Consider the following 27,852-nt stretch of genomic DNA (forward strand, 5'->3'; position numbering starts at 1 on the left):
TAGGAATATGATGGCTGTAAGTGTATTTATTAGCATAATGTTCGCATATTCAGCTAGGAAGAATAAGGCGAAGGGTCCTGCGGCGTATTCAACGTTAAACCCTGAGACTAGCTCAGATTCACCCTCTGTGAGGTCAAAAGGAGCTCGGATTGTCTCTGCTAGGGTGGATACGTATCATATTAATGCTAGGGGTCATGAGGAGAAAATGAAGTATAGAGGCTCCTGTGCGACGGCAAAGGAGCTGAGTGTGTAGCTTCCGCTTAGTATGATTATTGATAGCAGGATTATGGCCAGTGTCACTTCGTATGAAATGGTCTGTGCTACTGCCCGTAGGGCTCCGATTAGTGCGTATTTTGAGTTCGAGGCTCAGCCTGATCATAGGACTGAGTAGACGGCTAGGCTTGACATGGCTATTAGGAAGAGAACTCCGAGGTTTAGATCTGCTAGGGGAAATGGGAGTGGTAGTGGTGCTCAAGTGGTGAGGGCTAGGACAAGGGCTAGTATTGGTATCAGAATGAATAGAAGTGGGGAAGAGGTAGAGGGTCGGATGGGCTCTTTGGTAAATAGTTTCAGTCCGTCCGCAAATGGTTGAAGTAGGCCAAAAGGCCCGACAACGTTAGGGCCTTTGCGGGATTGTATGTAGCTTAGGATTTTCCGTTCTACTAGGGTTAGGAAGGCTACGGCAATCAGGATTGGGATGATGTATAGGAGGGATATAATGAGGCAGCTTAGTGTTGTTATTTGAATCATGGGTGAAGCTAGGGAGAGGATTTGAACCTCTGGGGAAAGGGCTTAAGCCTTCTGCACTTGCCGGGCTCTGCCACTCTAGCTGGTCCTTTTCTAGGATTGAAAGTGGTGGGGGAAGGCCCTCTTCACGGTTTAGTTGGTTTCACTGCTTAGAGGGGGGGGGGCGTGCTTGTGGTATTGGCCCCACTTTCCCGGTCCTTTCGTACTGGGGAGAGTGTGTCATAGATAGAAACCGACCTGGATTGTTCCGGTCTGAACTCAGATCACGTAGGACTGTTAATCGTTGAACAAACGAACCCTTAATAGCGGCTGCACCATTAGGATGTCCTGATCCAACATCGAGGTCGTAAACCCCCCTGTCGATATGGGCTCTTGAGGGGGATTGCGCTGTTATCCCTGGGGTAGCTTGGTCCATTAATCAATTATATTGGGTCTGGTCACTGTTAGCACTTTGAGGGGTAGCTCTAGGTAAAGAGGTATGGTCTTGTTTTTGGAGGATTTGTTCTCCTCCAAGGTCGCCCCAACCGAAAAATATCGACCAGGCTCTGCGATGGTAGTGGCCCCGGTGGGGTTGATTGAGGATTCGCGGTGGTCGTTGATTTTTAAGTTCCACAGGGTCTTCTCGTCTTATGTTCACATCCCCGCTTTTGCCCTGGGGATGCACTGCAGTGAGTCCAGAGAGTGCACTGGCACCACTGGGGATGAACTGCAGTGAGTCCAGAGATTGCACTGGCACCACTGGGGATGCAGTGCAGTGAGTCCAGAGACTTCACTGGCACCACTGGGAATGCAGTGCAGTGAGTGCAGAGAGTGCACTGGCACCACTGGGGATGCAGTGCAGTGAGTCCAGAGAGTGCACTGGCACCACTGGCGATGCACTGCAGTGAGTCCAGAGAGTGCACTGGCACCACTGGGGATGCAGTGCAGTGAGTCCAGAGAGTGCACTGGCACCACTGGGGATGCAGTGCAGTGAGTCAAGAGAGTGCACTGGCAACACCGGGGATGCACTGCAGTGAGTCCAGAGAGTGCACTGACATCACTGGGGATGCACTACAGTGAGTCCAGAGATTGTACCATCACCACTGGGGATGCAGTGCAGTGAGTCCAGAGAGTGCACTGGCACCACTGGGGATGCAGTGCAGTGAGTCCAGAGAGTGCACTGGCACCACTGGGGATGCACTTCAGTGAGTCCAGAGAGTGCACTGACACCACTGGGGATGCAGTGCAGTGAGTCCAGAGAGTGCACTGGCACCACTGGGGATGCAGTTCAGTGAGTCCAGAGAGTGCACTGGCACCACTGGGGATGCAGTCCAGTGAGTCCAGTGAGTGCACTGGCACCACTGGGGATGCTGTGCAGTGAGTGCAGAGAGTGCACTGGCACCACCGGGGATTCACTGTAGTGAGTCCAGAGAGTGCACTGGCACCACCTGTGATGCAGTACAGTGAGTCCAGAGATTGCACTGGCACCACTGGGGATGCAGTGCTGTGACTCCGGAGAGCGCACTGGCACCACTGGGGATGCAGTGCAGTCAGTCCAGTGAGTGCACTGACACCACTGGGGATGCACTTCAGTGAGTCCAGAGAGTGCACTGGCACCACTGGCGATGCACTGCAGTGAGTCCAGAGACTGCACTGGCACCACTGGGGATGCACTGCAGTGAGTCCAGAGAGTGCACTGGCACCACTGGGGATGCAGTGCAGTGAGTCCAGAGACTGCACTGGCACCACTGGGGATGCAGTGCAGTGAGTCCAGAGACTGCACTGGCACCACTGGGGATGCACTGCAGTGAGTCCAGAGACTGCACTGGCACCACTGGGGCTGCACTGCAGTGAGTCCAGAGAGTGCACTGGCACCACTGGGGATGCAGTGCAGTGAGTCCAGAGAGTGCACTGGCACCACTGGGGATGCAGTCCAGTGAGTCCAGAGAGTGCACTGGCACCACTGGGGATGCACTTCAGTGAGTTCAGAGAGTGCACTTGCACCACTGGGGATGGGTTTCAAGCCAACTGCATTAACCGCTCATGCTTCTTTCTTATGAGACGTTAGTAAACCAATTACATAGCCTTGTCAAGACTAAATCACAGGTAAAAATCCTGTACATCTCATGTGGCCAACCACTCCCAACTAGGATTCCAAGAACCAGGAGGTTCGGTGAAAATAGGGCTAGTTCTATTAGAGGGGTGATTATTAGGGTAAGCCCTAAGCTGTCTTTAATGGAGAAGTATGGGTGGAATGGGATTTTGTCGCAGTCTGATACGATTCCTAGTGGGTTATTTGAGCCTGATTCGTGTAGGAAGGTTAGGTGGACTAGGGTGATTCCTGCAATTAGGAAGGGCAGTAGGAAGTGGATGGCGAAGAATCGGGTTAAGGTTAGATTGTCTACTGAGAATCCTCCTCAGGCTCATTCTACTAGAGTTTGCCCAATGTACGGGATGGCTGAGAATAGGTTGGTGATTACGGTGGCCCCTCAGAATGACATTTGTCCTCATGGTAGGACATACCCTACGAAGGCAGTTGCTATTAGGGTGAGTAGGAGGATTACTCCTGTGTTTCAGGTTTCTTTGTATAGGTAGGAGCCGTAGTAGAGGCCTCGTCCGATGTGTAAGTAGATGCAGATAAAGAAGAGCGAAGCACCGTTGGCGTGGAGGTTGCGGATGAGCCATCCGTACTGGACGTCTCGGCATGTGTGAGCTACTGAGGAGAAGGCGAGTGAAGTGTCTGCGGTGTAGTGTATGGCTAGTAGCAGGCCTGTTAGGATTTGTGTGGCTAAGCAGATGGCTAGAAGGGAGCCGAAGTTTCATCAGGCAGAGATGTTGGAGGGGGCGGGTAGGTCGATTAGGGAGTTGTTGATTATTTTTAGTAGGGGATGGGATTTGCGGATGTTAGGGGCCATTAGTGAGTCTGTGTGTTATTAGGATTATTACCAGGATGGAGAGGGCGAAGGATCCTAGGTAGGCCTTAATTAGCCCTGTGTGTATTGAGGTTGCGGCTTTGCTTGCGGCTACTTGTAGTTCAGCAAGGCCCTCTGGCCCTATTTTTTTGAGTCAGGAGAGGTCGATCAAGTGTAGGGCAATGTTTTGTCCCTTTTCTAGTAGGTTTTTGGAGAAGAATCGGTGTACTAGGGGGTTGAAGTACCCTAATGCAGAGGAGAAGTTTATGAGGGGGTTTGGTTTGGGGTGAGTGAGGGTGTGTGTTATGTTCGATAGTTCTAGGGCTAGGATGATTCCTAGGATTGTTATGAGGATGGCAGCAGTTTTGGTGATAAGGGGTATGGTTATTGGGGGGGTTTTGGTTGGTGTGATGAAAGAGGTAATGATTATTCCTGCTGTAATGCTGCCTAGGGCGAGTCGGGTTAGGGGGGCGGTGATTAGTGGGTTGTTTTCGTTTATTGATACTATTGGGGGGATTCGGGTTTGTCCAGCTTGGACTAGGATGGTTATGCGGATGCTGTAGGTTGCGGTGAATGCTGTGGCTATAAGGGTTAGGAGTAGGGCTCAAGTATTTAGGTATGATGTGTTTAAGCTTTCGATGATGAGGTCTTTTGAGTAGAATCCGGCTAGGAATGGGGTTCCTATCAGCGCCAGGTTTCCGATGGTTAGGCAGGAAGTAGTGACTGGGAGTATTTTCTGTAGGCCTCCTATCTTTCGGATATCTTGTTCTCCGTTTAGGTTGTGGATGATAGACCCTGAGCATAGGAATAGTATGGCTTTAAAGAAGGCATGGGTTGAGATGTGTAGGAAGGCTAGTTGTGGGAGGTTTAGTCCGATAGTGACTATTATTAGTCCTAGTTGGCTGGATGTTGAGAAAGCAATGATTTTTTTGATGTCATTTTGGGTTAGGGCGCATGTGGCAGCGAATAGGGTTGATAGAGCACCTAGGCATAGGCAGGCAGTTAGGGCTGTCTGGTTGGTGGCTAGCAGGGGGTGCATGCGGATGAGCAGGAAGATTCCGGCTACTACTATGGTACTGGAGTGCAGTAGGGCTGATACTGGGGTGGGGCCTTCTATTGCTGCGGGCAGTCATGGGTGGAGTCCAAATTGGGCGGATTTTCCTGCGGCTGCGAGGATTAATCCTATGAGGGGGAGGATTGGGGTTTGGTGGGGGTGTACGGCTTGTTGGATCTCTCAGGTGTTGAATGTTGAAGCTAGTCATGCTATGCTCAGGATCAGTCCGACGTCTCCGATTCGGTTGTAGATTACGGCTCGTAGGGCGGCGGTGTTGGCATCTGCTCGGCCTTGTCATCAGCCGATGAGAAGGAAGGACATGATTCGTACTCCTTCCCAGCCTACGAATAGGAGGAATATGTTGTTTGCGGTTGTTAGGAGGAGTATGGCGACTAGGAATGTCAGTAGGTAGGTGAAAAATTTTGTTACGTATGGCTCTGAGGCCATGTATCATATGGCGAATTGTAGGATTGATCATGTTACAAATAGGGCGATTGGAAGAAATGTTATTGAGTATTGGTCTATTTTTAGGCTCAGGGGGATTTTAAAGTTTATAATGAATTTTCACTCCCAGTGGCAGGTGACAGATTCTACTCCCGAGTAGATGAATGCGGTTGTAGGGGCTAGGCTAATTAGGAATGCGGTTTTAACAGCGCGGGTGGTGGCTTGTGGGGTGTTTTTAAAGTTTTTAAATAGAAATGGCAGGATGATTGGGGTTAGGAGGATTGTCAGCGTGAGTAGTGTGAGGGAGTTGATTAGTAGTGTGGGGTTCACTATTTTTACTTGGATTTGCACCAAGATGGGTGGTTCCTAAGACCAGTGGATTGCTGTTATCCTTTAAAAGTAAGGGGGCTGAGGTTTTAGGCTCAGATGTAAGAGTTAGCAGCTCTTGTTGGTTAAACCCTCCCCTCGGCAGGTAAGAAGGTTTGAACTTCTATTCTTAGAATCACAGTCTAATGTTTGGTTTAAACTATACTTGCATGAGGGGATTCCGGAGATCAGTTCGGGTTTGAGGATTAGGAGGAATATTGGGATAATGTGGAGTGTTATGAGCAGGTGTTCTCGCGTGGTTGAGTTTTGCATAGATGTGATGTGGGAGGGGATTGAGCCTCGTTGGGTCATTAGTAGTATGAATAAGGTGTAGGAGGCGGTTAGTAGGGTTGCGATTCCTGTTAGGATGATCGTGAAGGCAGATCAGTTGAATAAGGTGATTATAATGGTTAGCTCTGCTATGAGGTTTGTTGTTGGGGGTAAGGCTATGTTTGTTAGATTGGCCAGCAATCATCAGGTAGCTATGAGTGGTAGGAGAGGTTGTAGGCCTCGTGTGAGTAGTAGAATTCGGCTGTGCGTACGTTCATAGTTTGTGTTGGCTAGGCAGAATAGTATGGAGGAAGTTAGTCCATGGGAAATTATTAGGATCATTGCCCCTGAGAATGATCAGTGGGTTTGGATTATTCCTGCGGCGATAACTAGGCCTATGTGGCTAACGGATGAATAAGCGATTAGTGATTTTAGGTCTGTCTGTCGTAGGCAGATTGAGCTAGTCATTAGGGCGCCTCATAGGGCCAGGGTTAGGAAGGGGTAGTGCAGGAGGTTGGACAGTGGGCCCATAAATAGAGTGACTCGTATAATTCCGTATCCTCCTAGCTTTAGTAGTAGGGCGGCGAGGAGTATTGAGCCTGCGATGGGTGCTTCTACGTGGGCTTTTGGCAGTCAGAGGTGTAGGACATATAGTGGGGCTTTTACTATGAATGCTATGAGCAGTGCTAGACCTGATAGTATTCCTGTCCATGAGGTGGATAGGGTTGGGTGGGTTAGTTGTAGGGTTGGCAGGTGCAGGGTGCCAATTTTCACGTATAGGTGTATGATTGTGATTAGCAGGGGTAGAGAGCTTACTGGCGTGTAGAATAGCAGGTAGATGCCAGCGCTTAGGCGTTCTGGTTGGTTCCCCCATCGGGTGATTAAGATTAGGGTGGGAATGAGGGTTGCTTCAAATGAGATGTAAAATAGTGCTAGTTCTGTGGTGGAAAAGGCTAGTAGGATGAATGGCTGGACTGCGACTAAGGTTGAGATAAAGATTCGTTTGCGTTGTAGGGGTTCTTGTTGCAGGTGGTTTTGGCTTGCTATGATTATGAGTGGGAGTAGTCAGCAGGATAGTACTAGGAGGGGGGATGAGATTTGGTCAATTCCTGTTCAGTTGGATAAAAATTTGTAGGGGTAGTAGGTTGGGATTAATCACTGTAGGCTTAGGGCAGCGATTAGGAGGCTGTATAAGGTGGTGTTAGTCCATAGAAATTTTGGTGGAGAGAGCAGGGCTGTTGGAAGAAGTATGATTGTGGGTAGGATGATTTTTAGCATTGCAGGAGGTTTAGGTTGTGTAGATGGTCGGAGCCATGTGTGCGGGTGGAGGCTACTAGGATGGCCAGGCCTGTGCCCGCCTCACACGCTGAGAAGGTTAGCATGAGAATTGGTACCATGGTGAATGAGGAGACTTGGTTTTCGATGGATCATATTGATAGGCCTACGAATATCGATAATATTATGCTTTCAAGGCATAGTAGGGCGGATACTAGGTGGGTTCGGTGGAAGGCTAGTCCTAGTCCGCTGAAAATGAAGGCTGAGTAGAAGCTTAAATGTAGGGGCGACATAAGAAAGTTACAGGGTTGGCTGTAATCTGCTGGGTCGAAACCAGCTATCTTTTTGGTTAGACTAACTTTCTGTTATTCTGCTCATTCTAGGCCCCCTTGAATTCACTCGTAGGCCAGTCCGAGTGTTAGGAGAAGGAGGATCACTACAGTTCAGGTGAGGGTCATTAGGGGGGATTGGAGTTGGACGGCTCATGGCAGGGGGAGTAGGAGGGCGATTTCTAGGTCGAATAGGACGAACAGGATGGCTACTGAGGAAGAATCGGACTGAGAATGGTAATCGAGCAGATCCAAGTGGGTCGAATCCACATTCGTACGGTGAGAGTTTCTCTGAGTCGGGGTTTATTTGGGCGAGTCAGAAGTTTAATGCGGTTAGGGCGGCGCTTAGGATTGATGATAGGGCGAATATGAACATGAGTGCGTTCATTGCTCTCCTCTGGGTTTATACCAGATTCTAGAGATTGGAAGTCAATTGTAATTAATATACTAGAAGAGCAAGATCCTCATCAGTAGATGGTTATGTAGAGGAATAGTCAGATGACGTCTACGAAGTGTCAGTATCAGGCTGCTGCCTCGAATCCGAAGTGGTGGTCTGATGTAAAGTGGAACTTGATCAGTCGGAAGAGGCAGACGGTCAGGAAGGAGGATCCGATGATTACGTGGAGTCCGTGGAATCCAGTGGCAACGAAGAAGGTAGATCCGTAGACGCTATCGGCGATTGAGAATGGGGCTTCGTGGTATTCTATTGCTTGTAGGGCTGTGAAGTAGAATCCCAGGAGGATCGTTAGGGTTAGGGCGTGGATGGCGTGTTTTCGGTTTCCTTCTGTGATGCTGTGATGGGCTCACGTTACGGTAACGCCTGAGGCTAGTAGGATGGCTGTGTTTAGTAGGGGGACTTCTATCGGGTTGAGTGGTTTAATTCCTGTTGGGGGTCATTGGCCTCCTAGTTCTGGGGTTGGGGCCAGGCTCGAGTGGAAGAACGCTCAGAAGAACCCTAAGAAGAAGAATGCTTCGGATGTGATGAAAAGGATTATGCCGTATCGTAGGCCTTTTTGGACTGTGGGAGTGTGATGGCCTTGGAAGGTGCTTTCTCGTACAATGTCTCGTCATCATTGGAGTATTACTAGGAGTATTGAGATGAGGCCTAGGGTTAGTAGTATGGATGAGTTGTAGTGGAATCACATGATTAATCCTGAGGTTGTGAGTAGGGCGGCGGCTGCCCCGAAGATTGGTCAAGGGCTTGGGTCAACTATGTGGTATGAGTGTGCTTGGTGTGCCATTAGATGTTTTCTTGTAAGTATAGGCTTAGAAGGAGCACGAAGACGTAGGCCTGGATTATGGCTACTGCTACTTCTAGGATGGTTAGGAGTAGTAGGATGATTATTGTTAGGATGGATACTGCAGGAAGGGTGGGTATTAATGCAATGGAGGCTGTAGAGATGAGTTGGATGAGTAAGTGTCCTGCTGTAAGGTTGGCTGTAAGGCGGACTCCGAGGGCTAGGGGGCGGATTAGTAGGCTGGTTGTTTCGATCAGGATTAGTGCGGGGATTAGGGGTGTAGGGGTACCTTCGGGTAATAGGTGGGCTAAAGAGGCTGATGGTTGGTTTCGTAGGCCTGTTAGTAGTGTGGCGAGCCATAGTGGGAAGGCTAGGGCTATGTTCATAGATAGTTGGGTGGTTGGGGTGAATGTATATGGAAGGAGGCCTAGAAGGTTGATTGTAAGAAGTATGATTATTAGGGATGTAAATATTATGGCTCATTTGTGGCCATTTTTGTTGAGTGGGACTATTAGTTGTTTTGTGATTAGGTGAAGGAGTCATGTTTGGATAGTAGAAAGGCGGTTGTTGATTCATCGGTTGTTTGGGGACGGGAATAGTAGGGCTGGGAAGAGTAGGGATAGTAGGATTAAGGGGATGCCGAATAGATTGGGGCTGGAAAATTGGTCAAAGAAGCTTAGGTTCATGGTCAGGATCATGGTGTGGGTTTGGTAGTGAGGGAGGTCTTATTTGATGGGGGGTTGGTTGTGGTGAAGGCTAGTAGTTTTGGTTGGATGAGGAGTGCTAGGGTTAATCAGGTTATAATTATGATTGAAAATCATGGTGCGGGGTTAAGCTGTGGCATATCATTAAGGAGGGGGAAGTCCCTCTTTGGCTAGCTTAAAAGGCAAGTGCTGTTGCATAGCTTCTTAATGATTAGGATGATGATAGAAGGGACGATCAGGCCTCGAAATGTGGGAGTGGGGTTGATTCTACTACAATGGGTATGTAGCTGTGATTAGCCCCGCAAATTTCTGAGCATTGTCCGTAAAAAATCCCAGGCCGGGTGGTAATGAATGAAGTTTGGTTTAGTCGGCCTGGGATTGCGTCTGTTTTAACTCCGAGCGTTGGGACTGCTCAGGAGTGGAGTACGTCTCCTGCAGTAATGATCACGCGGATGGGGGATTCTATTGGGATAACTACGCGGTGGTCAACTTCTAGCAGTCGGAAGTGGCCGTTGGGTAAGTCTGGGGTGGGCACTATGTAGGAGTCGAAGGATAGGTCTTTGAAGTCTGTGTATTCGTAGCTTCAGTATCATTGGTGGCCGATGGCTTTTAGGGTGAGGTCTGGTTCATCGATTTTGTCCATTATGTAGAGGATTTGTAGGGATGGGAGGGCGAGGAGTACCAGGACGATAGCAGGTAGGATTGTCCAGATCAGCTCTACTTCTTGGGCGTCTACAGCATTGGACGAGAGTTTTTCTGTTAGTATGTGGGCTAAAAGGTAGAGAACTAGGCTGCAGATAGCTAGGGCAACGATTAGGGCGTGGTCGTGGAATTCAACGAGTTCTTCTATGATGGGTGATGAGGCGTCTTGGAATCCTAGTTGGGAGTGGTTGGCCACATGAGATGTACAGGATTTTTACCTGTGATTTAGTCTTGACAAGGCTATGTAATTGGTTTACTAACGTCTCATAAGAAAGAAGCATGAGCGGTTAATGCAGTTGGCTTGAAACCAGCATGTGAGGGTTCGATTCCTTCCTTTCTTGTACTTGGACGAAGGCCGGTTCCTCGAAAGTATGGTATGGGGGAGGGCAGCCGTGGATTCATTCAACGTTTGTGGTAGTTAGTTCTGGTTGTAGGACTTTTCGTTTGGCCGGAAAGGCTTCTCAGATGATGAATATTAGTATGATTACGGCTACTATTGAGATTAGGGAGCCGATGGAGGAAATGGTGTTTCATAGTGTGTAGGCGTCGGGATAGTCCGAGTATCGTCGGGGTATTCCTGCTAGGCCTAGGAAGTGCTGGGGGAAGAACGTTAGGTTTACTCCTGTAAATATTACCCCGAAGTGGGCTTTTGCTCATGTTTGGTGTAGGGTAAACCCAGTGAGTAGTGGGAATCAGTGAGTAAATCCTGCTAGAATGGCAAAGACGGCGCCTATGGATAGGACGTAGTGGAAGTGGGCAACTACGTAGTACGTGTCGTGCAGGGCGATGTCTAGGGAAGAGTTTGCAAGAACGATTCCTGTTAATCCTCCGATGGTAAATAGGAAGATAAATCCTAGAGCTCATAGTATTGGGGGGGTCTCATTTGATTGTTCCTCCGTGCAGGGTGGCTAGTCAGCTAAATACTTTGATTCCGGTAGGGATGGCAATGATTATAGTGGCTGATGTAAAGTAGGCTCGGGTATCAACGTCTATTCCTACTGTAAACATGTGGTGAGCTCAGACGATGAATCCTAGGAAGCCGATGGATAGTATGGCTCAGACTATTCCCATGTAGCCGAAGGGCTCCTTTTTGCCTGAGTAGTACGTGACTACGTGTGAGATGATTCCAAACCCCGGTAGGATCAGAATATAGACTTCTGGGTGTCCGAAGAATCAGAATAGGTGTTGGTACAGGATTGGGTCTCCTCCTCCAGCGGGGTCGAAGAATGTGGTGTTTAGGTTTCGATCAGTTAGTAATATTGTAATACCGGCGGCGAGTACGGGGAGTGATAGAAGGAGTAGGATGGCGGTAATTAGTACGGATCAGACAAATAGTGGGGTTTGGTATTGTGAGAGTGCGGGGGGTTTTATGTTGATGGCTGTGGTGATAAAGTTGATGGCCCCAAGGATGGAGGAGATACCGGCTAAGTGGAGTGAGAAGATAGCCAGGTCTACTGAAGCTCCGGCGTGGGCAAGGTTACCTGCTAGGGGAGGGTAGACAGTTCAGCCTGTGCCGGCGCCAGCTTCTACAGTGGATGAGGCTAGTAGGAGGAGGAATGATGGGGGGAGGAGTCAAAAGCTTATGTTGTTTATTCGCGGGAATGCTATGTCGGGGGCACCGATTATGAGGGGGACTAATCAGTTGCCGAATCCTCCGATCATGATGGGTATGACTATAAAGAAGCTTATTACAAAGGCGTGAGCGGTAACGATTACATTGTAAATTTGGTCGTCGCCTAGGAGAGTTCCTGGTTGTCCTAGTTCTGCGCGGATTAATAGGCTGAGTGCGGTGCCGACTATTCCTGCTCATGCCCCGAAGATGAGGTACAGGGTGCCAATATCCTTATGGTTAGTGGAAAATAGTCATCGGTTGATGAAGGTGACGGGTAAGATGGCTGAGTGTTGAAGCGTTAGGCTGTAGTCCTTTTTACAGAGGTTTAATTCCTCTTCTTATCGGCTCTGTAGTGAAATTCATGTTGAGTTGCAAGCTCATCGATGCGCACTAGGGTGCGTCAGGGTCTTTGTAGGCAGAAGCCAATTGGTTTAGGCATTTAGCTGTTAACTAGAGTTTTGTGGGATCGAAGCCCATCTGTCTAGGGAGGCTTTAGCTTAATTAAAGCGTCTGACTTGCATTCAGAAGATACAGGTTAATATTCTGTAAGTCTTAATGTGCAGAAACTAAGAGGGTTTAACTCTTATTTAAGGCTTTGAAGGCCTTCGGTTTGGGGTGTTATCCTAAGTTTCTAGACAATGGCATGTATTATTGGGGACAGGGGAAGTAAGAGGATTGATAGTGAGGCAAGGACCGCAGTAGGTGTGCTTGGGGCTTTGCTAGTGTATCATTGTTTTATGTGGTTAGAGGAGTTGGGGGGAAGGGTAATTGTTGAGTGGTATGCGAGGCGTAGGTAGAAGAAGAGGCTGAGCAGTGATAGCATGGCAATTGCCATGGCTGCTGGTGTTATTTCCTGTTTAGTTAGTTCTTGGATGATAAGTCACTTTGGTATAAAGCCTGTTAATGGGGGGAGGCCTGCTAGGGATAAAAGTACTAGTATTAGGGTGGCGTTTAGCACTGGGGTTTTTGTTCATGAGGTTGTGATCATGGATAGGTTAAGGGCTTTGATTTTGTTAAGGGCTAGGAATACGGCTGATGTTATGATTGTGTATAGGTAGAAGGTAAGTAAGGCCAATTTGGGGCTGTAAACTAGGATGATGGTGATTCAGCCTAAGTGGGAGATGGACGAGAAGGCTAGGATTTTGCGTGTTTGTGTTTGGTTCAGTCCTATTCAGCCTCCTAGTGCTGTTGAGGCTAGGGCCATGGCGGTGAGTAGAGCTGGGTCGAGGGATTTGGATGTTAGTAGGAGCAGGGTTAGTGGGGGGAATTTTATGAGGGTCGAGAGTAGCAGGGCTGTTATTAGTGGCGATCCTTGTAGTACTTCTGGGAATCAGAAGTGAAATGGCACTAGGCCCAGTTTAATAGCGATTGCTGCTGTCAGTAGTAGACAGGAGGTTGGGTGGTTTATTTGTGTGATGTCTCATTGGCCGGTGACTCAGGCATTGGTTATGCTAGAGAATAGGACCAGGGCGGAAGCAGCTGCTTGGGTTAGGAAGTATTTCGTTGCGGCTTCTACTGCTCGTGGGTGGTGGGATTTGGCAATTAGGGGAATGATGGCTAGTGTGTTGATCTCCAGTCCTGTCCAGGCCAGAACTCAGTGGTTGCTGGAAATTGTGATTGTGGTGCCCAAGATGAGGCTGAAGGTTATGATTGGGGTCGCGTAAGGGTTCATTAGTAGAGGAGGGGGTTAAACCATCATTTTCGGGGTATGGGCCCGATAGCTTGATTAGCTGACTCTACTAGAAAATAATATAAGGGAAGTATGGAGAATTTTGATTTCTCTTGTGTGGGTTCAATTCCTACTTTTCTAAGGTCAACAGGAAATGAGAGGGCTGTTATACCTCTATGTTCACTTTATCATAGTGACCCTTTGTAGTTCAGGCACATTTCCTTATGTAAGGAGGTAGGCCTGCATAGCAGATAGGTATGCTGATGTGTCAGAGGCACAGAGCTAGTGTGAGGGGTAGGAAGTTTTTTCATAGTAGGTGCATTAGTTGGTCATATCGGAATCGTGGGTATGAAGCTCGGACCCATAAGAAACCAGAAGATAGTAGGAGGACTTTTGTGGCTAGGATGACGGGGAATAGTTCTGTGGGTGGCCCTAGGGCGCTTGGGTTTAGGAATATGATGGCTGTAAGTGTATTTATTAGCATAATGTTCGCATATTCAGCTAGGAAGAATAAGGCGAAGGGTCCTGCGGCGTATTCAACGTTAAACCCTGAGACTAGCTCAGATTCACCCTCTGTGAGGTCAAAAGGAGCTCGGATTGTCTCTGCTAGGGTGGATACGTATCATATTAATGCTAGGGGTCATGAGGAGAAAATGAAGTATAGAGGCTCCTGTGCGACGGCAAAGGAGCTGAGTGTGTAGCTTCCGCTTAGTATGATTATTGATAGCAGGATTATGGCCAGTGTCACTTCGTATGAAATGGTCTGTGCTACTGCCCGTAGGGCTCCGATTAGTGCGTATTTTGAGTTCGAGGCTCAGCCTGATCATAGGACTGAGTAGACGGCTAGGCTTGACATGGCTATTAGGAAGAGAACTCCGAGGTTTAGATCTGCTAGGGGAAATGGGAGTGGTAGTGGTGCTCAAGTGGTGAGGGCTAGGACAAGGGCTAGTATTGGTATCAGAATGAATAGAAGTGGGGAAGAGGTAGAGGGTCGGATGGGCTCTTTGGTAAATAGTTTCAGTCCGTCCGCAAATGGTTGAAGTAGGCCAAAAGGCCCGACAACGTTAGGGCCTTTGCGGGATTGTATGTAGCTTAGGATTTTCCGTTCTACTAGGGTTAGGAAGGCTACGGCAATCAGGATTGGGATGATGTATAGGAGGGATATAATGAGGCAGCTTAGTGTTGTTATTTGAATCATGGGTGAAGCTAGGGAGAGGATTTGAACCTCTGGGGAAAGGGCTTAAGCCTTCTGCACTTGCCGGGCTCTGCCACTCTAGCTGGTCCTTTTCTAGGATTGAAAGTGGTGGGGGAAGGCCCTCTTCACGGTTTAGTTGGTTTCACTGCTTAGAGGGGGGGGGGCGTGCTTGTGGTATTGGCCCCACTTTCCCGGTCCTTTCGTACTGGGGAGAGTGTGTCATAGATAGAAACCGACCTGGATTGTTCCGGTCTGAACTCAGATCACGTAGGACTGTTAATCGTTGAACAAACGAACCCTTAATAGCGGCTGCACCATTAGGATGTCCTGATCCAACATCGAGGTCGTAAACCCCCCTGTCGATATGGGCTCTTGAGGGGGATTGCGCTGTTATCCCTGGGGTAGCTTGGTCCATTAATCAATTATATTGGGTCTGGTCACTGTTAGCACTTTGAGGGGTAGCTCTAGGTAAAGAGGTATGGTCTTGTTTTTGGAGGATTTGTTCTCCTCCAAGGTCGCCCCAACCGAAAAATATCGACCAGGCTCTGCGATGGTAGTGGCCCCAGTGGGGTTGATTGAGGATTCGCGGTGGTCGTTGATTTTTAAGTTCCACAGGGTCTTCTCGTCTTATGTTCACATCCCCGCTTTTGCACGGGGAGATCAATTTCACTGATTATCTGTGAGAGACAGTTAAGACCTCGTTTAGCCATTCATACAAGTCTCGATTTATGGGACAATTGATTGCGCTATCTTTGCACGGTTAGGATACCGCGGCCGTTAAACCTAAGTCACCGGGCAGGCATCACCTTCAATACTTGTTTAATTTGCTGAAGGCTATGTTTTTGGTAAACAGTCGGGCCTTATTAATTTGCCGAGTTCCTTTCACAGATTTTAATCGCTCTTATAGGCGCTCCTGAGTCGGGTTAACAGGGTTAGTTAATACGTGGTCTTGTAGGGGTTTTTGTATCTGTCTAGGTCTGTTAATAATGTTTCTATGTAAGCTTGCGCCGTTAGAGGGGTGTGGCCCTGTACATGAGGGGCCTAGGATGATTCCTAGGATTGTTATGAGGATGGCAGCGGTTTTGGTGATAAGGGGTATGGTTATTGGGGGGGTTTTGGTTGGTGTGATGAAAGAGGTAATGATTATTCCTGCTGTAATGCTGCCTAGGGCGAGTCGGGTTAGGGGGGCGGTGATTAGTGGGTTGTTTTCGTTTATTGATACTATTGGGGGGATTCGGGTTTGTCCAGCTTGGACTAGGATGGTTATGCGGATGCTGTAGGTTGCGGTGAATGCTGTGGCTATAAGGGTTAGGAGTAGGGCTCAAGTATTTAGGTATGATGTGTTTAAGCTTTCGATGATGAGGTCTTTTGAGTAGAATCCGGCTAGGAATGGGGTTCCTATCAGCGCCAGGTTTCCGATGGTTAGGCAGGAAGTAGTGACTGGGAGTATTTTCTGTAGGCCTCCTATCTTTCGGATATCTTGTTCTCCGTTTAGGTTGTGGATGATAGACCCTGAGCATAGGAATAGTATGGCTTTAAAGAAGGCATGGGTTGAGATGTGTAGGAAGGCTAGTTGTGGGAGGTTTAGTCCGATAGTGACTATTATTAGTCCTAGTTGGCTGGATGTTGAGAAAGCAATGATTTTTTTGATGTCATTTTGGGTTAGGGCGCATGTGGCAGCGAATAGGGTTGATAGAGCACCTAGGCATAGGCAGGCAGTTAGGGCTGTCTGGTTGGTGGCTAGCAGGGGGTGCATGCGGATGAGCAGGAAGATTCCGGCTACTACTATGGTACTGGAGTGCAGTAGGGCTGATACTGGGGTGGGGCCTTCTATTGCTGCGGGCAGTCATGGGTGGAGTCCAAATTGGGCGGATTTTCCTGCGGCTGCGAGGATTAATCCTATGAGGGGGAGGATTGGGGTTTGGTGGGGGTGTACGGCTTGTTGGATCTCTCAGGTGTTGAATGTTGAAGCTAGTCATGCTATGCTCAGGATCAGTCCGATGTCTCCGATTCGGTTGTAGATTACGGCTCGTAGGGCGGCGGTGTTGGCATCTGCTCGGCCTTGTCATCAGCCGATGAGAAGGAAGGACATGATTCGTACTCCTTCCCAGCCTACGAATAGGAGGAATATGTTGTTTGCGGTTGTTAGGAGGAGTATGGCGACTAGGAATGTCAGTAGGTAGGTGAAAAATTTTGTTACGTATGGCTCTGAGGCCATGTATCATATGGCGAATTGTAGGATTGATCATGTTACAAATAGGGCGACTGGAAGAAATGTTATTGAGTATTGGTCTATTTTTAGGCTCAGGGGGATTTTAAAGTTTATAATGAATTTTCACTCCCAGTGGCAGGTGACAGATTCTACTCCCGAGTAGATGAATGCGGTTGTAGGGGCTAGGCTAATTAGGAATGCGGTTTTAACAGCGCGGGTGGTGGCTTGTGGGGTGTTTTTAAAGTTTTTAAATAGAAATGGCAGGATGATTGGGGTTAGGAGGATTGTCAGCGTGAGTAGTGTGAGGGAGTTGATTAGTAGTGTGGGGTTCACTATTTTTACTTGGATTTGCACCAAGATGGGTGGTTCCTAAGACCAGTGGATTGCTGTTATCCTTTAAAAGTAAGGGGGCTGAGGTTTTAGGCTCAGATGTAAGAGTTAGCAGCTCTTGTTGGTTAAACCCTCCCCTCGGCAGGTAAGAAGGTTTGAACTTCTATTCTTAGAATCACAGTCTAATGTTTGGTTTAAACTATACTTGCATGAGGGGATTCCGGAGATCAGTTCGGGTTTGAGGATTAGGAGGAATATTGGGATAATGTGGAGTGTTATGAGCAGGTGTTCTCGCGTGGTTGAGTTTTGCATAGATGTGATGTGGGAGGGGATTGAGCCTCGTTGGGTCATTAGTAGTATGAATAAGGTGTAGGAGGCGGTTAGTAGGGTTGCGATTCCTGTTAGGATGATCGTGAAGGCAGATCAGTTGAATAAGGTGATTATAATGGTTAGCTCTGCTATGAGGTTTGTTGTTGGGGGTAAGGCTATGTTTGTTAGATTGGCCAGCAATCATCAGGTAGCTATGAGTGGTAGGAGAGGTTGTAGGCCTCGTGTGAGTAGTAGAATTCGGCTGTGCGTACGTTCATAGTTTGTGTTGGCTAGGCAGAATAGTATGGAGGAAGTTAGTCCATGGGAAATTATTAGGATCATTGCCCCTGAGAATGATCAGTGGGTTTGGATTATTCCTGCGGCGATAACTAGGCCTATGTGGCTAACGGATGAATAAGCGATTAGTGATTTTAGGTCTGTCTGTCGTAGGCAGATTGAGCTAGTCATTAGGGCGCCTCATAGGGCCAGGGTTAGGAAGGGGTAGTGCAGGAGGTTGGACAGTGGGCCCATAAATAGAGTGACTCGTATAATTCCGTATCCTCCTAGCTTTAGTAGTAGGGCGGCGAGGAGTATTGAGCCTGCGATGGGTGCTTCTACGTGGGCTTTTGGCAGTCAGAGGTGTAGGCCGTATAGTGGGGCTTTTACTATGAATGCTATGAGCAGTGCTAGACCTGATAGTATTCCTGTCCATGAGGTGGATAGGGTTGGGTGGGTTAGTTGTAGGGTTGGCAGGTGCAGGGTGCCAATTTTCACGTATAGGTGTATGATTGTGATTAGCAGGGGTAGAGAGCTTACTGGCGTGTAGAATAGCAGGTAGATGCCAGCGCTTAGGCGTTCTGGTTGGTTCCCCCATCGGGTGATTAAGATTAGGGTGGGAATGAGGGTTGCTTCAAATGAGATGTAAAATAGTGCTAGTTCTGTGGTGGAAAAGGCTAGTAGGATGAATGGCTGGACTGCGACTAAGGTTGAGATAAAGATTCGTTTGCGTTGTAGGGGTTCTTGTTGCAGGTGGTTTTGGCTTGCTATGATTATGAGTGGGAGTAGTCAGCAGGATAGTACTAGGAGGGGGGATGAGATTTGGTCAATTCCTGTTCAGTTGGATAAAAATTTGTAGGGGTAGTAGGTTGGGATTAATCACTGTAGGCTTAGGGCAGCGATTAGGAGGCTGTATAAGGTGGTGTTAGTCCATAGAAATTTTGGTGGAGACAGCAGGGCTGTTGGAAGAAGTATGATTGTGGGTAGGATGATTTTTAGCATTGCAGGAGGTTTAGGTTGTGTAGATGGTCGGAGCCATGTGTGCGGGTGGAGGCTACTAGGATGGCCAGGCCTGTGCCCGCCTCACACGCTGAGAAGGTTAGCATGAGAATTGGTACCATGGTGAATGAGGAGACTTGGTTTTCGATGGATCATATTGATAGGCCTACGAATATCGATAATATTATGCTTTCAAGGCATAGTAGGGCGGATACTAGGTGGGTTCGGTGGAAGGCTAGTCCTAGTCCGCTGAAAATGAAGGCTGAGTAGAAGCTTAAATGTAGGGGCGACATAAGAAAGTTACAGGGTTGGCTGTAATCTGCTGGGTCGAAACCAGCTATCTTTTTGGTTAGACTAACTTTCTGTTATTCTGCTCATTCTAGGCCCCCTTGAATTCACTCGTAGGCCAGTCCGAGTGTTAGGAGAAGGAGGATCACTACAGTTCAGGTGAGGGTCATTAGGGGGGATTGGAGTTGGACGGCTCATGGCAGGGGGAGTAGGAGGGCGATTTCTAGGTCGAATAGGACGAACAGGATGGCTACTGAGGAAGAATCGGACTGAGAATGGTAATCGAGCAGATCCAAGTGGGTCGAATCCACATTCGTACGGTGAGAGTTTCTCTGAGTCGGGGTTTATTTGGGCGAGTCAGAAGTTTAATGCGGTTAGGGCGGCGCTTAGGATTGATGATAGGGCGAATATGAACATGAGTGCGTTCATTGCTCTCCTCTGGGTTTATACCAGATTCTAGAGATTGGAAGTCAATTGTAATTAATATACTAGAAGAGCAAGATCCTCATCAGTAGATGGTTATGTAGAGGAATAGTCAGATGACGTCTACGAAGTGTCAGTATCAGGCTGCTGCCTCGAATCCGAAGTGGTGGTCTGATGTAAAGTGGAACTTGATCAGTCGGAAGAGGCAGACGGTCAGGAAGGAGGATCCGATGATTATGTGGAGTCCGTGGAATCCAGTGGCAACGAAGAAGGTAGATCCGTAGACGCTATCGGCGATTGAGAATGGGGCTTCGTGGTATTCTATTGCTTGTAGGGCTGTGAAGTAGAATCCCAGGAGGATCGTTAGGGTTAGGGCGTGGATGGCGTGTTTTCGGTTTCCTTCTGTGATGCTGTGATGGGCTCACGTTACGGTAACGCCTGAGGCTAGTAGGATGGCTGTGTTTAGTAGGGGGACTTCTATCGGGTTGAGTGGTTTAATTCCTGTTGGGGGTCATTGGCCTCCTAGTTCTGGGGTTGGGGCCAGGCTCGAGTGGAAGAACGCTCAGAAGAACCCTAAGAAGAAGAATGCTTCGGATGTGATGAAAAGGATTATGCCGTATCGTAGGCCTTTTTGGACTGTGGGAGTGTGATGGCCTTGGAAGGTGCTTTCTCGTACAATGTCTCGTCATCATTGGAGTATTACTAGGAGTATTGAGATGAGGCCTAGGGTTAGTAGTATGGATGAGTTGTAGTGGAATCACATGATTAATCCTGAGGTTGTGAGTAGGGCGGCGGCTGCCCCGAAGATTGGTCAAGGGCTTGGGTCAACTATGTGGTATGAGTGTGCTTGGTGTGCCATTAGATGTTTTCTTGTAAGTATAGGCTTAGAAGGAGCACGAAGACGTAGGCCTGGATTATGGCTACTGCTACTTCTAGGATGTAACCTGCTTATAAGATAGTCCGTATATAATGTATATTACTGGTACTATAGTATGTATGTATATGGGGTATATAAATTTATGCACGAATATGCATAACCAAATACCCCCGCCTCGGGGGGGGAGGGGGGGGGGGTTAAGCATAATGGCATAGATGGGGTAGAATTATTGGGGGCTTGCGGTTAGTTCCTGTAGTTGAGAACAATGGCGGCTTTTCGAGCCGCAGGCCTCGGGTAGTGTCCGGGCAGGAATAATGACTTATTTTATGTTTTTTTTAGGGATTTGCTTTGCGGTGGGTGTTTTGGGTGTGGCGTCGAATCCTTCGCCGTATTATGGGGTTGTTGGTTTGGTGTTAGCGTCTGTGGCGGGGTGCGGGTGGTTGCTGGGCCTTGGGGTTTCGTTCGTGGCTTTAGTGCTGTTTATGGTGTATTTGGGGGGTATGCTGGTGGTGTTTGTTTATTCAGTAGCTTTAGCAGCGGAGCCTTTCCCTGGGGCTTGGGGGGATTGACGGGTGATTGGATGTGCAGTAGCGTTTGTGGCAATTGTTTTTGGGGGGTTGGTGTTTGGGGGGTTTATGGGGGCTTGGAAGTTCGGGGTTTCTACTGTGAATAATGTTGGGGTGTTTGTTGTTCGGTCGGATTTTAGTGGAGTTTCCATGTTTTATTCACATGGGGCAGGGATGTTTTTAGTGGCGGGTTGGGGGCTGTTGTTGACTTTGTTTGTTGTATTGGAGCTTGTGCGGGGGTTGTCGCGGGGTGCTATTCGGGCGGTTTAGGGGTTAGGGTCAGAGAATAGTTTATTGAAAATGCCAGCTTTGGGAGCTGGAGATAAAGGTTTGAGTCCTTTTTTTCTGAGTTTGGGGTACTCTAAGAAGTGGTAAGTCTTCAATCTTTGGTTTACAAGACCAATGTTTTTATAAACTATTAGAGTATTTAGCAGTTGAGTATTTTGTTTTCTAGGGCGCTTGCGGCGGGGAGGAGAAATAGGAGGATAGTGAAGTAGGCGATTGAAGCGAGTTGGCCGATGATGATGAATGGGTGTTCGACGGGTTGGCTTCCTACTCATGTTAGGACGAGGAGGTCGGCGACTAGTACTCAGAATAGGAGCTGGGAGAGTGGTCGGAATGTTATTGCTCGTTGTTTTGATTTGTGCAGGAATGGGATTAGGAATAGGATCAGTACGGAGGTGGCCAGTGCTAATACGCCTCCTAGTTTATTTGGGATTGAACGTAGGATGGCGTAGGCGAATAGGAAGTATCATTCTGGCTTGATGTGTGGTGGGGTTACTAGCGGGTTTGCTGGGGTGAAGTTTTCTGGGTCTCCCAGGAGGTTAACCGCTCATGCTTCTTTCTTATGAGACGTTAGTAAACCAATTACATAGCCTTGTCAAGACTAAATCACAGGTAAAAATCCTGTACATCTCATGTGGCCAACCACTCCCAACTAGGATTCCAAGACGCCTCATCACCCATCATAGAAGAACTCGTTGAATTCCACGACCACGCCCTAATCGTTGCCCTAGCTATCTGCAGCCTAGTTCTCTACCTTTTAGCCCACATACTAACAGAAAAACTCTCGTCCAATGCTGTAGACGCCCAAGAAGTAGAGCTGATCTGGACAATCCTACCTGCTATCGTCCTGGTACTCCTCGCCCTCCCATCCCTACAAATCCTCTACATAATGGACGAAATCGACGAACCAGACCTCACCCTAAAAGCCATCGGCCACCAATGATACTGAAGCTACGAATACACAGACTTCAAAGACCTATCATTCGACTCCTACATAGTGCCCACCCCAGACTTACCCAACGGCCACTTCCGACTGCTAGAAGTTGACCACCGCGTAGTTATCCCAATAGAATCCCCCATCCGCGTAATCATTACTGCAGGAGACGTACTCCACTCCTGAGCAGTCCCAACGCTCGGAGTTAAAACAGACGCAATCCCAGGCCGACTAAACCAAACTTCATTCATTACCACCCGGCCTGGGATTTTTTACGGACAATGCTCAGAAATTTGCGGGGCTAATCACAGCTACATACCCATTGTAGTAGAATCAACCCCACTCCCACATTTCGAGGCCTGATCGTCCCTTCTATCATCATCCTAATCATTAAGAAGCTATGCAACAGCACTAGCCTTTTAAGCTAGCCAAAGAGGGACTTCCCCCTCCTTAATGATATGCCACAGCTTAACCCCGCACCATGATTTTCAATCATAATTATAACCTGATTAACCCTAGCACTCCTCATCCAACCAAAACTACTAGCCTTCACCACAACCAACCCCCCATCAAATAAGACCTCCCTCACTACCAAACCCACACCATGATCCTGACCATGAACCTAAGCTTCTTTGACCAATTTTCCAGCCCCAATCTATTCGGCATCCCCTTAATCCTACTATCCCTACTCTTCCCAGCCCTACTATTCCCGTCCCCAAACAACCGATGAATCAACAACCGCCTTTCTACTATCCAAACATGACTCCTTCACCTAATCACAAAACAACTAATAGTCCCACTCAACAAAAATGGCCACAAATGAGCCATAATATTTACATCCCTAATAATCATACTTCTTACAATCAACCTTCTAGGCCTCCTTCCATATACATTCACCCCAACCACCCAACTATCTATGAACATAGCCCTAGCCTTCCCACTATGGCTCGCCACACTACTAACAGGCCTACGAAACCAACCATCAGCCTCTTTAGCCCACCTATTACCCGAAGGTACCCCTACACCCCTAATCCCCGCACTAATCCTGATCGAAACAACCAGCCTACTAATCCGCCCCCTAGCCCTCGGAGTCCGCCTTACAGCCAACCTTACAGCAGGACACTTACTCATCCAACTCATCTCTACAGCCTCCATTGCATTAATACCCACCCTTCCTGCAGTATCCATCCTAACAATAATCATCCTACTACTCCTAACCATCCTAGAAGTAGCAGTAGCCATAATCCAGGCCTACGTCTTCGTGCTCCTTCTAAGCCTATACTTACAAGAAAACATCTAATGGCACACCAAGCACACTCATACCACATAGTTGACCCAAGCCCTTGACCAATCTTCGGGGCAGCCGCCGCCCTACTCACAACCTCAGGATTAATCATGTGATTCCACTACAACTCATCCATACTACTAACCCTAGGCCTCATCTCAATACTCCTAGTAATACTCCAATGATGACGAGACATTGTACGAGAAAGCACCTTCCAAGGCCATCACACTCCCACAGTCCAAAAAGGCCTACGATACGGCATAATCCTTTTCATCACATCCGAAGCATTCTTCTTCTTAGGGTTCTTCTGAGCGTTCTTCCACTCGAGCCTGGCCCCAACCCCAGAACTAGGAGGCCAATGACCCCCAACAGGAATTAAACCACTCAACCCGATAGAAGTCCCCCTACTAAACACAGCCATCCTACTAGCCTCAGGCATTACCGTAACGTGAGCCCATCACAGCATCACAGAAGGAAACCGAAAACACGCCATCCACGCCCTAACCCTAACGATCCTCCTGGGATTCTACTTCACAGCCCTACAAGCAATAGAATACCACGAAGCCCCATTCTCAATCGCCGATAGCGTCTACGGATCTACCTTCTTCGTTGCCACTGGATTCCACGGACTCCACGTAATCATCGGATCCTCCTTCCTGACCGTCTGCCTCTTCCGACTGATCAAGTTCCACTTTACATCAGACCACCACTTCGGATTCGAGGCAGCAGCCTGATACTGACACTTCGTAGACGTCATCTGACTATTCCTCTACATAACCATCTACTGATGAGGATCTTGCTCTTCTAGTATATTAATTACAATTGACTTCCAATCTCTAGAATCTGGTATAAACCCAGAGGAGAGCAATGAACGCACTCATGTTCATATTCGCCCTATCATCAATCCTAAGCGCCGCCCTAACCGCATTAAACTTCTGACTCGCCCAAATAAACCCCGACTCAGAGAAACTCTCACCGTACGAATGTGGATTCGACCCACTTGGATCTGCTCGATTACCATTCTCAGTCCGATTCTTCCTCAGTAGCCATCCTGTTCGTCCTATTCGACCTAGAAATCGCCCTCCTACTCCCCCTGCCATGAGCCGTCCAACTCCAATCCCCCCTAATGACCCTCACCTGAACTGTAGTGATCCTCCTTCTCCTAACACTCGGACTGGCCTACGAGTGAATTCAAGGGGGCCTAGAATGAGCAGAATAACAGAAAGTTAGTCTAACCAAAAAGATAGCTGGTTTCGACCCAGCAGATTACAGCCAACCCTGTAACTTTCTTATGTCGCCCCTACATTTAAGCTTCTACTCAGCCTTCATTTTCAGCGGACTAGGACTAGCCTTCCACCGAACCCACCTAGTATCCGCCCTACTATGCCTTGAAAGCATAATATTATCGATATTCGTAGGCCTATCAATATGATCCATCGAAAACCAAGTCTCCTCATTCACCATGGTACCAATTCTCATGCTAACCTTCTCAGCGTGTGAGGCGGGCACAGGCCTGGCCATCCTAGTAGCCTCCACCCGCACACATGGCTCCGACCATCTACACAACCTAAACCTCCTGCAATGCTAAAAATCATCCTACCCACAATCATACTTCTTCCAACAGCCCTGCTGTCTCCACCAAAATTTCTATGGACTAACACCACCTTATACAGCCTCCTAATCGCTGCCCTAAGCCTACAGTGATTAATCCCAACCTACTACCCCTACAAATTTTTATCCAACTGAACAGGAATTGACCAAATCTCATCCCCCCTCCTAGTACTATCCTGCTGACTACTCCCACTCATAATCATAGCAAGCCAAAACCACCTGCAACAAGAACCCCTACAACGCAAACGAATCTTTATCTCAACCTTAGTCGCAGTCCAGCCATTCATCCTACTAGCCTTTTCCACCACAGAACTAGCACTATTTTACATCTCATTTGAAGCAACCCTCATTCCCACCCTAATCTTAATCACCCGATGGGGGAACCAACCAGAACGCCTAAGCGCTGGCATCTACCTGCTATTCTACACGCCAGTAAGCTCTCTACCCCTGCTAATCACAATCATACACCTATACGTGAAAATTGGCACCCTGCACCTGCCAACCCTACAACTAACCCACCCAACCCTATCCACCTCATGGACAGGAATACTATCAGGTCTAGCACTGCTCATAGCATTCATAGTAAAAGCCCCACTATACGGCCTACACCTCTGACTGCCAAAAGCCCACGTAGAAGCACCCATCGCAGGCTCAATACTCCTCGCCGCCCTACTACTAAAGCTAGGAGGATACGGAATTATACGAGTCACTCTATTTATGGGCCCACTGTCCAACCTCCTGCACTACCCCTTCCTAACCCTGGCCCTATGAGGCGCCCTAATGACTAGCTCAATCTGCCTACGACAGACAGACCTAAAATCACTAATCGCTTATTCATCCGTTAGCCACATAGGCCTAGTTATCGCCGCAGGAATAATCCAAACCCACTGATCATTCTCAGGGGCAATGATCCTAATAATTTCCCATGGACTAACTTCCTCCATACTATTCTGCCTAGCCAACACAAACTATGAACGTACGCACAGCCGAATTCTACTACTCACACGAGGCCTACAACCTCTCCTACCACTCATAGCTACCTGATGATTGCTGGCCAATCTAACAAACATAGCCTTACCCCCAACAACAAACCTCATAGCAGAGCTAACCATTATAATCACCTTATTCAACTGATCTGCCTTCACGATCATCCTAACAGGAATCGCAACCCTACTAACCGCCTCCTACACCTTATTCATACTACTAATGACCCCACGAGGCTCAATCCCCTCCCACATCACATCTATGCAAAACTCAACCACGCGAGAACACCTGCTCATAACACTCCACATTATCCCAATATTCCTCCTAATCCTCAAACCCGAACTGATCTCCGGAATCCCCTCATGCAAGTATAGTTTAAACCAAACATTAGACTGTGATTCTAAGAATAGAAGTTCAAACCTTCTTACCTGCCGAGGGGAGGGTTTAACCAACAAGAGCTGCTAACTCTTACATCTGAGCCTAAAACCTCAGCCCCCTTACTTTTAAAGGATAACAGCAATCCACTGGTCTTAGGAACCACCCATCTTGGTGCAAATCCAAGTAAAAATAGTGAACCCCACACTACTAATCAACTCCCTCACACTACTCACGCTGACAATCCTCCTAACCCCAATCATCCTGCCATTTCTATTTAAAAACTTTAAAAACACCCCACAAGCCACCACCCGCGCTGTTAAAACCGCATTCCTAATTAGCCTAGCCCCTACAACCGCATTCATCTACTCGGGAGTAGAATCTGTCACCTGCCACTGGGAGTGAAAATTCATTATAAACTTTAAAATCCCCCTGAGCCTAAAAATAGACCAATACTCAATAACATTTCTTCCAATCGCCCTATTTGTAACATGATCAATCCTACAATTCGCCATATGATACATGGCCTCAGAGCCATATGTAACAAAATTTTTCACCTACCTACTGACATTCCTAGTCGCCATACTCCTCCTAACAACCGCAAACAACATATTCCTCCTATTCGTAGGCTGGGAAGGAGTACGAATCATGTCCTTCCTTCTCATCGGCTGATGACAAGGCCGAGCAGATGCCAACACCGCCGCCCTACGAGCCGTAATCTACAACCGAATCGGAGACATCGGACTGATCCTGAGCATAGCATGACTAGCTTCAACATTCAACACCTGAGAGATCCAACAAGCCGTACACCCCCACCAAACCCCAATCCTCCCCCTCATAGGATTAATCCTCGCAGCCGCAGGAAAATCCGCCCAATTTGGACTCCACCCATGACTGCCCGCAGCAATAGAAGGCCCCACCCCAGTATCAGCCCTACTGCACTCCAGTACCATAGTAGTAGCCGGAATCTTCCTGCTCATCCGCATGCACCCCCTGCTAGCCACCAACCAGACAGCCCTAACTGCCTGCCTATGCCTAGGTGCTCTATCAACCCTATTCGCTGCCACATGCGCCCTAACCCAAAATGACATCAAAAAAATCATTGCTTTCTCAACATCCAGCCAACTAGGACTAATAATAGTCACTATCGGACTAAACCTCCCACAACTAGCCTTCCTACACATCTCAACCCATGCCTTCTTTAAAGCCATACTATTCCTATGCTCAGGGTCTATCATCCACAACCTAAACGGAGAACAAGATATCCGAAAGATAGGAGGCCTACAGAAAATACTCCCAGTCACTACTTCCTGCCTAACCATCGGAAACCTGGCGCTGATAGGAACCCCATTCCTAGCCGGATTCTACTCAAAAGACCTCATCATCGAAAGCTTAAACACATCATACCTAAATACTTGAGCCCTACTCCTAACCCTTATAGCCACAGCATTCACCGCAACCTACAGCATCCGCATAACCATCCTAGTCCAAGCTGGACAAACCCGAATCCCCCCAATAGTATCAATAAACGAAAACAACCCACTAATCACCGCCCCCCTAACCCGACTCGCCCTAGGCAGCATTACAGCAGGAATAATCATT

The 27,852-nt window shown here is 48.1% G+C and overlaps 1 long non-coding RNA gene across 1 annotated transcript in view; it reads left to right on the forward strand.

Moving 5' to 3' along the window:
• The window catches only part of LOC308186310, a 191,405-nt gene that overhangs the window by 40,672 nt on the left and 122,881 nt on the right, over positions 1-27,852 (forward strand). Inside the window, exon 2 of the long non-coding RNA XR_013944010.1 lies at positions 21,351-21,599. This is a non-coding gene — a long non-coding RNA (uncharacterized lncRNA). The remainder of the gene's footprint in view (positions 1-21,350; positions 21,600-27,852) is intronic.

This window comes from Anser brachyrhynchus, assembly GCF_964034855.1.
Source record: "Anser brachyrhynchus genome assembly, contig: SCAFFOLD_85, whole genome shotgun sequence".
Lineage (NCBI taxonomy): Eukaryota > Metazoa > Chordata > Aves > Anseriformes > Anatidae > Anser > Anser brachyrhynchus.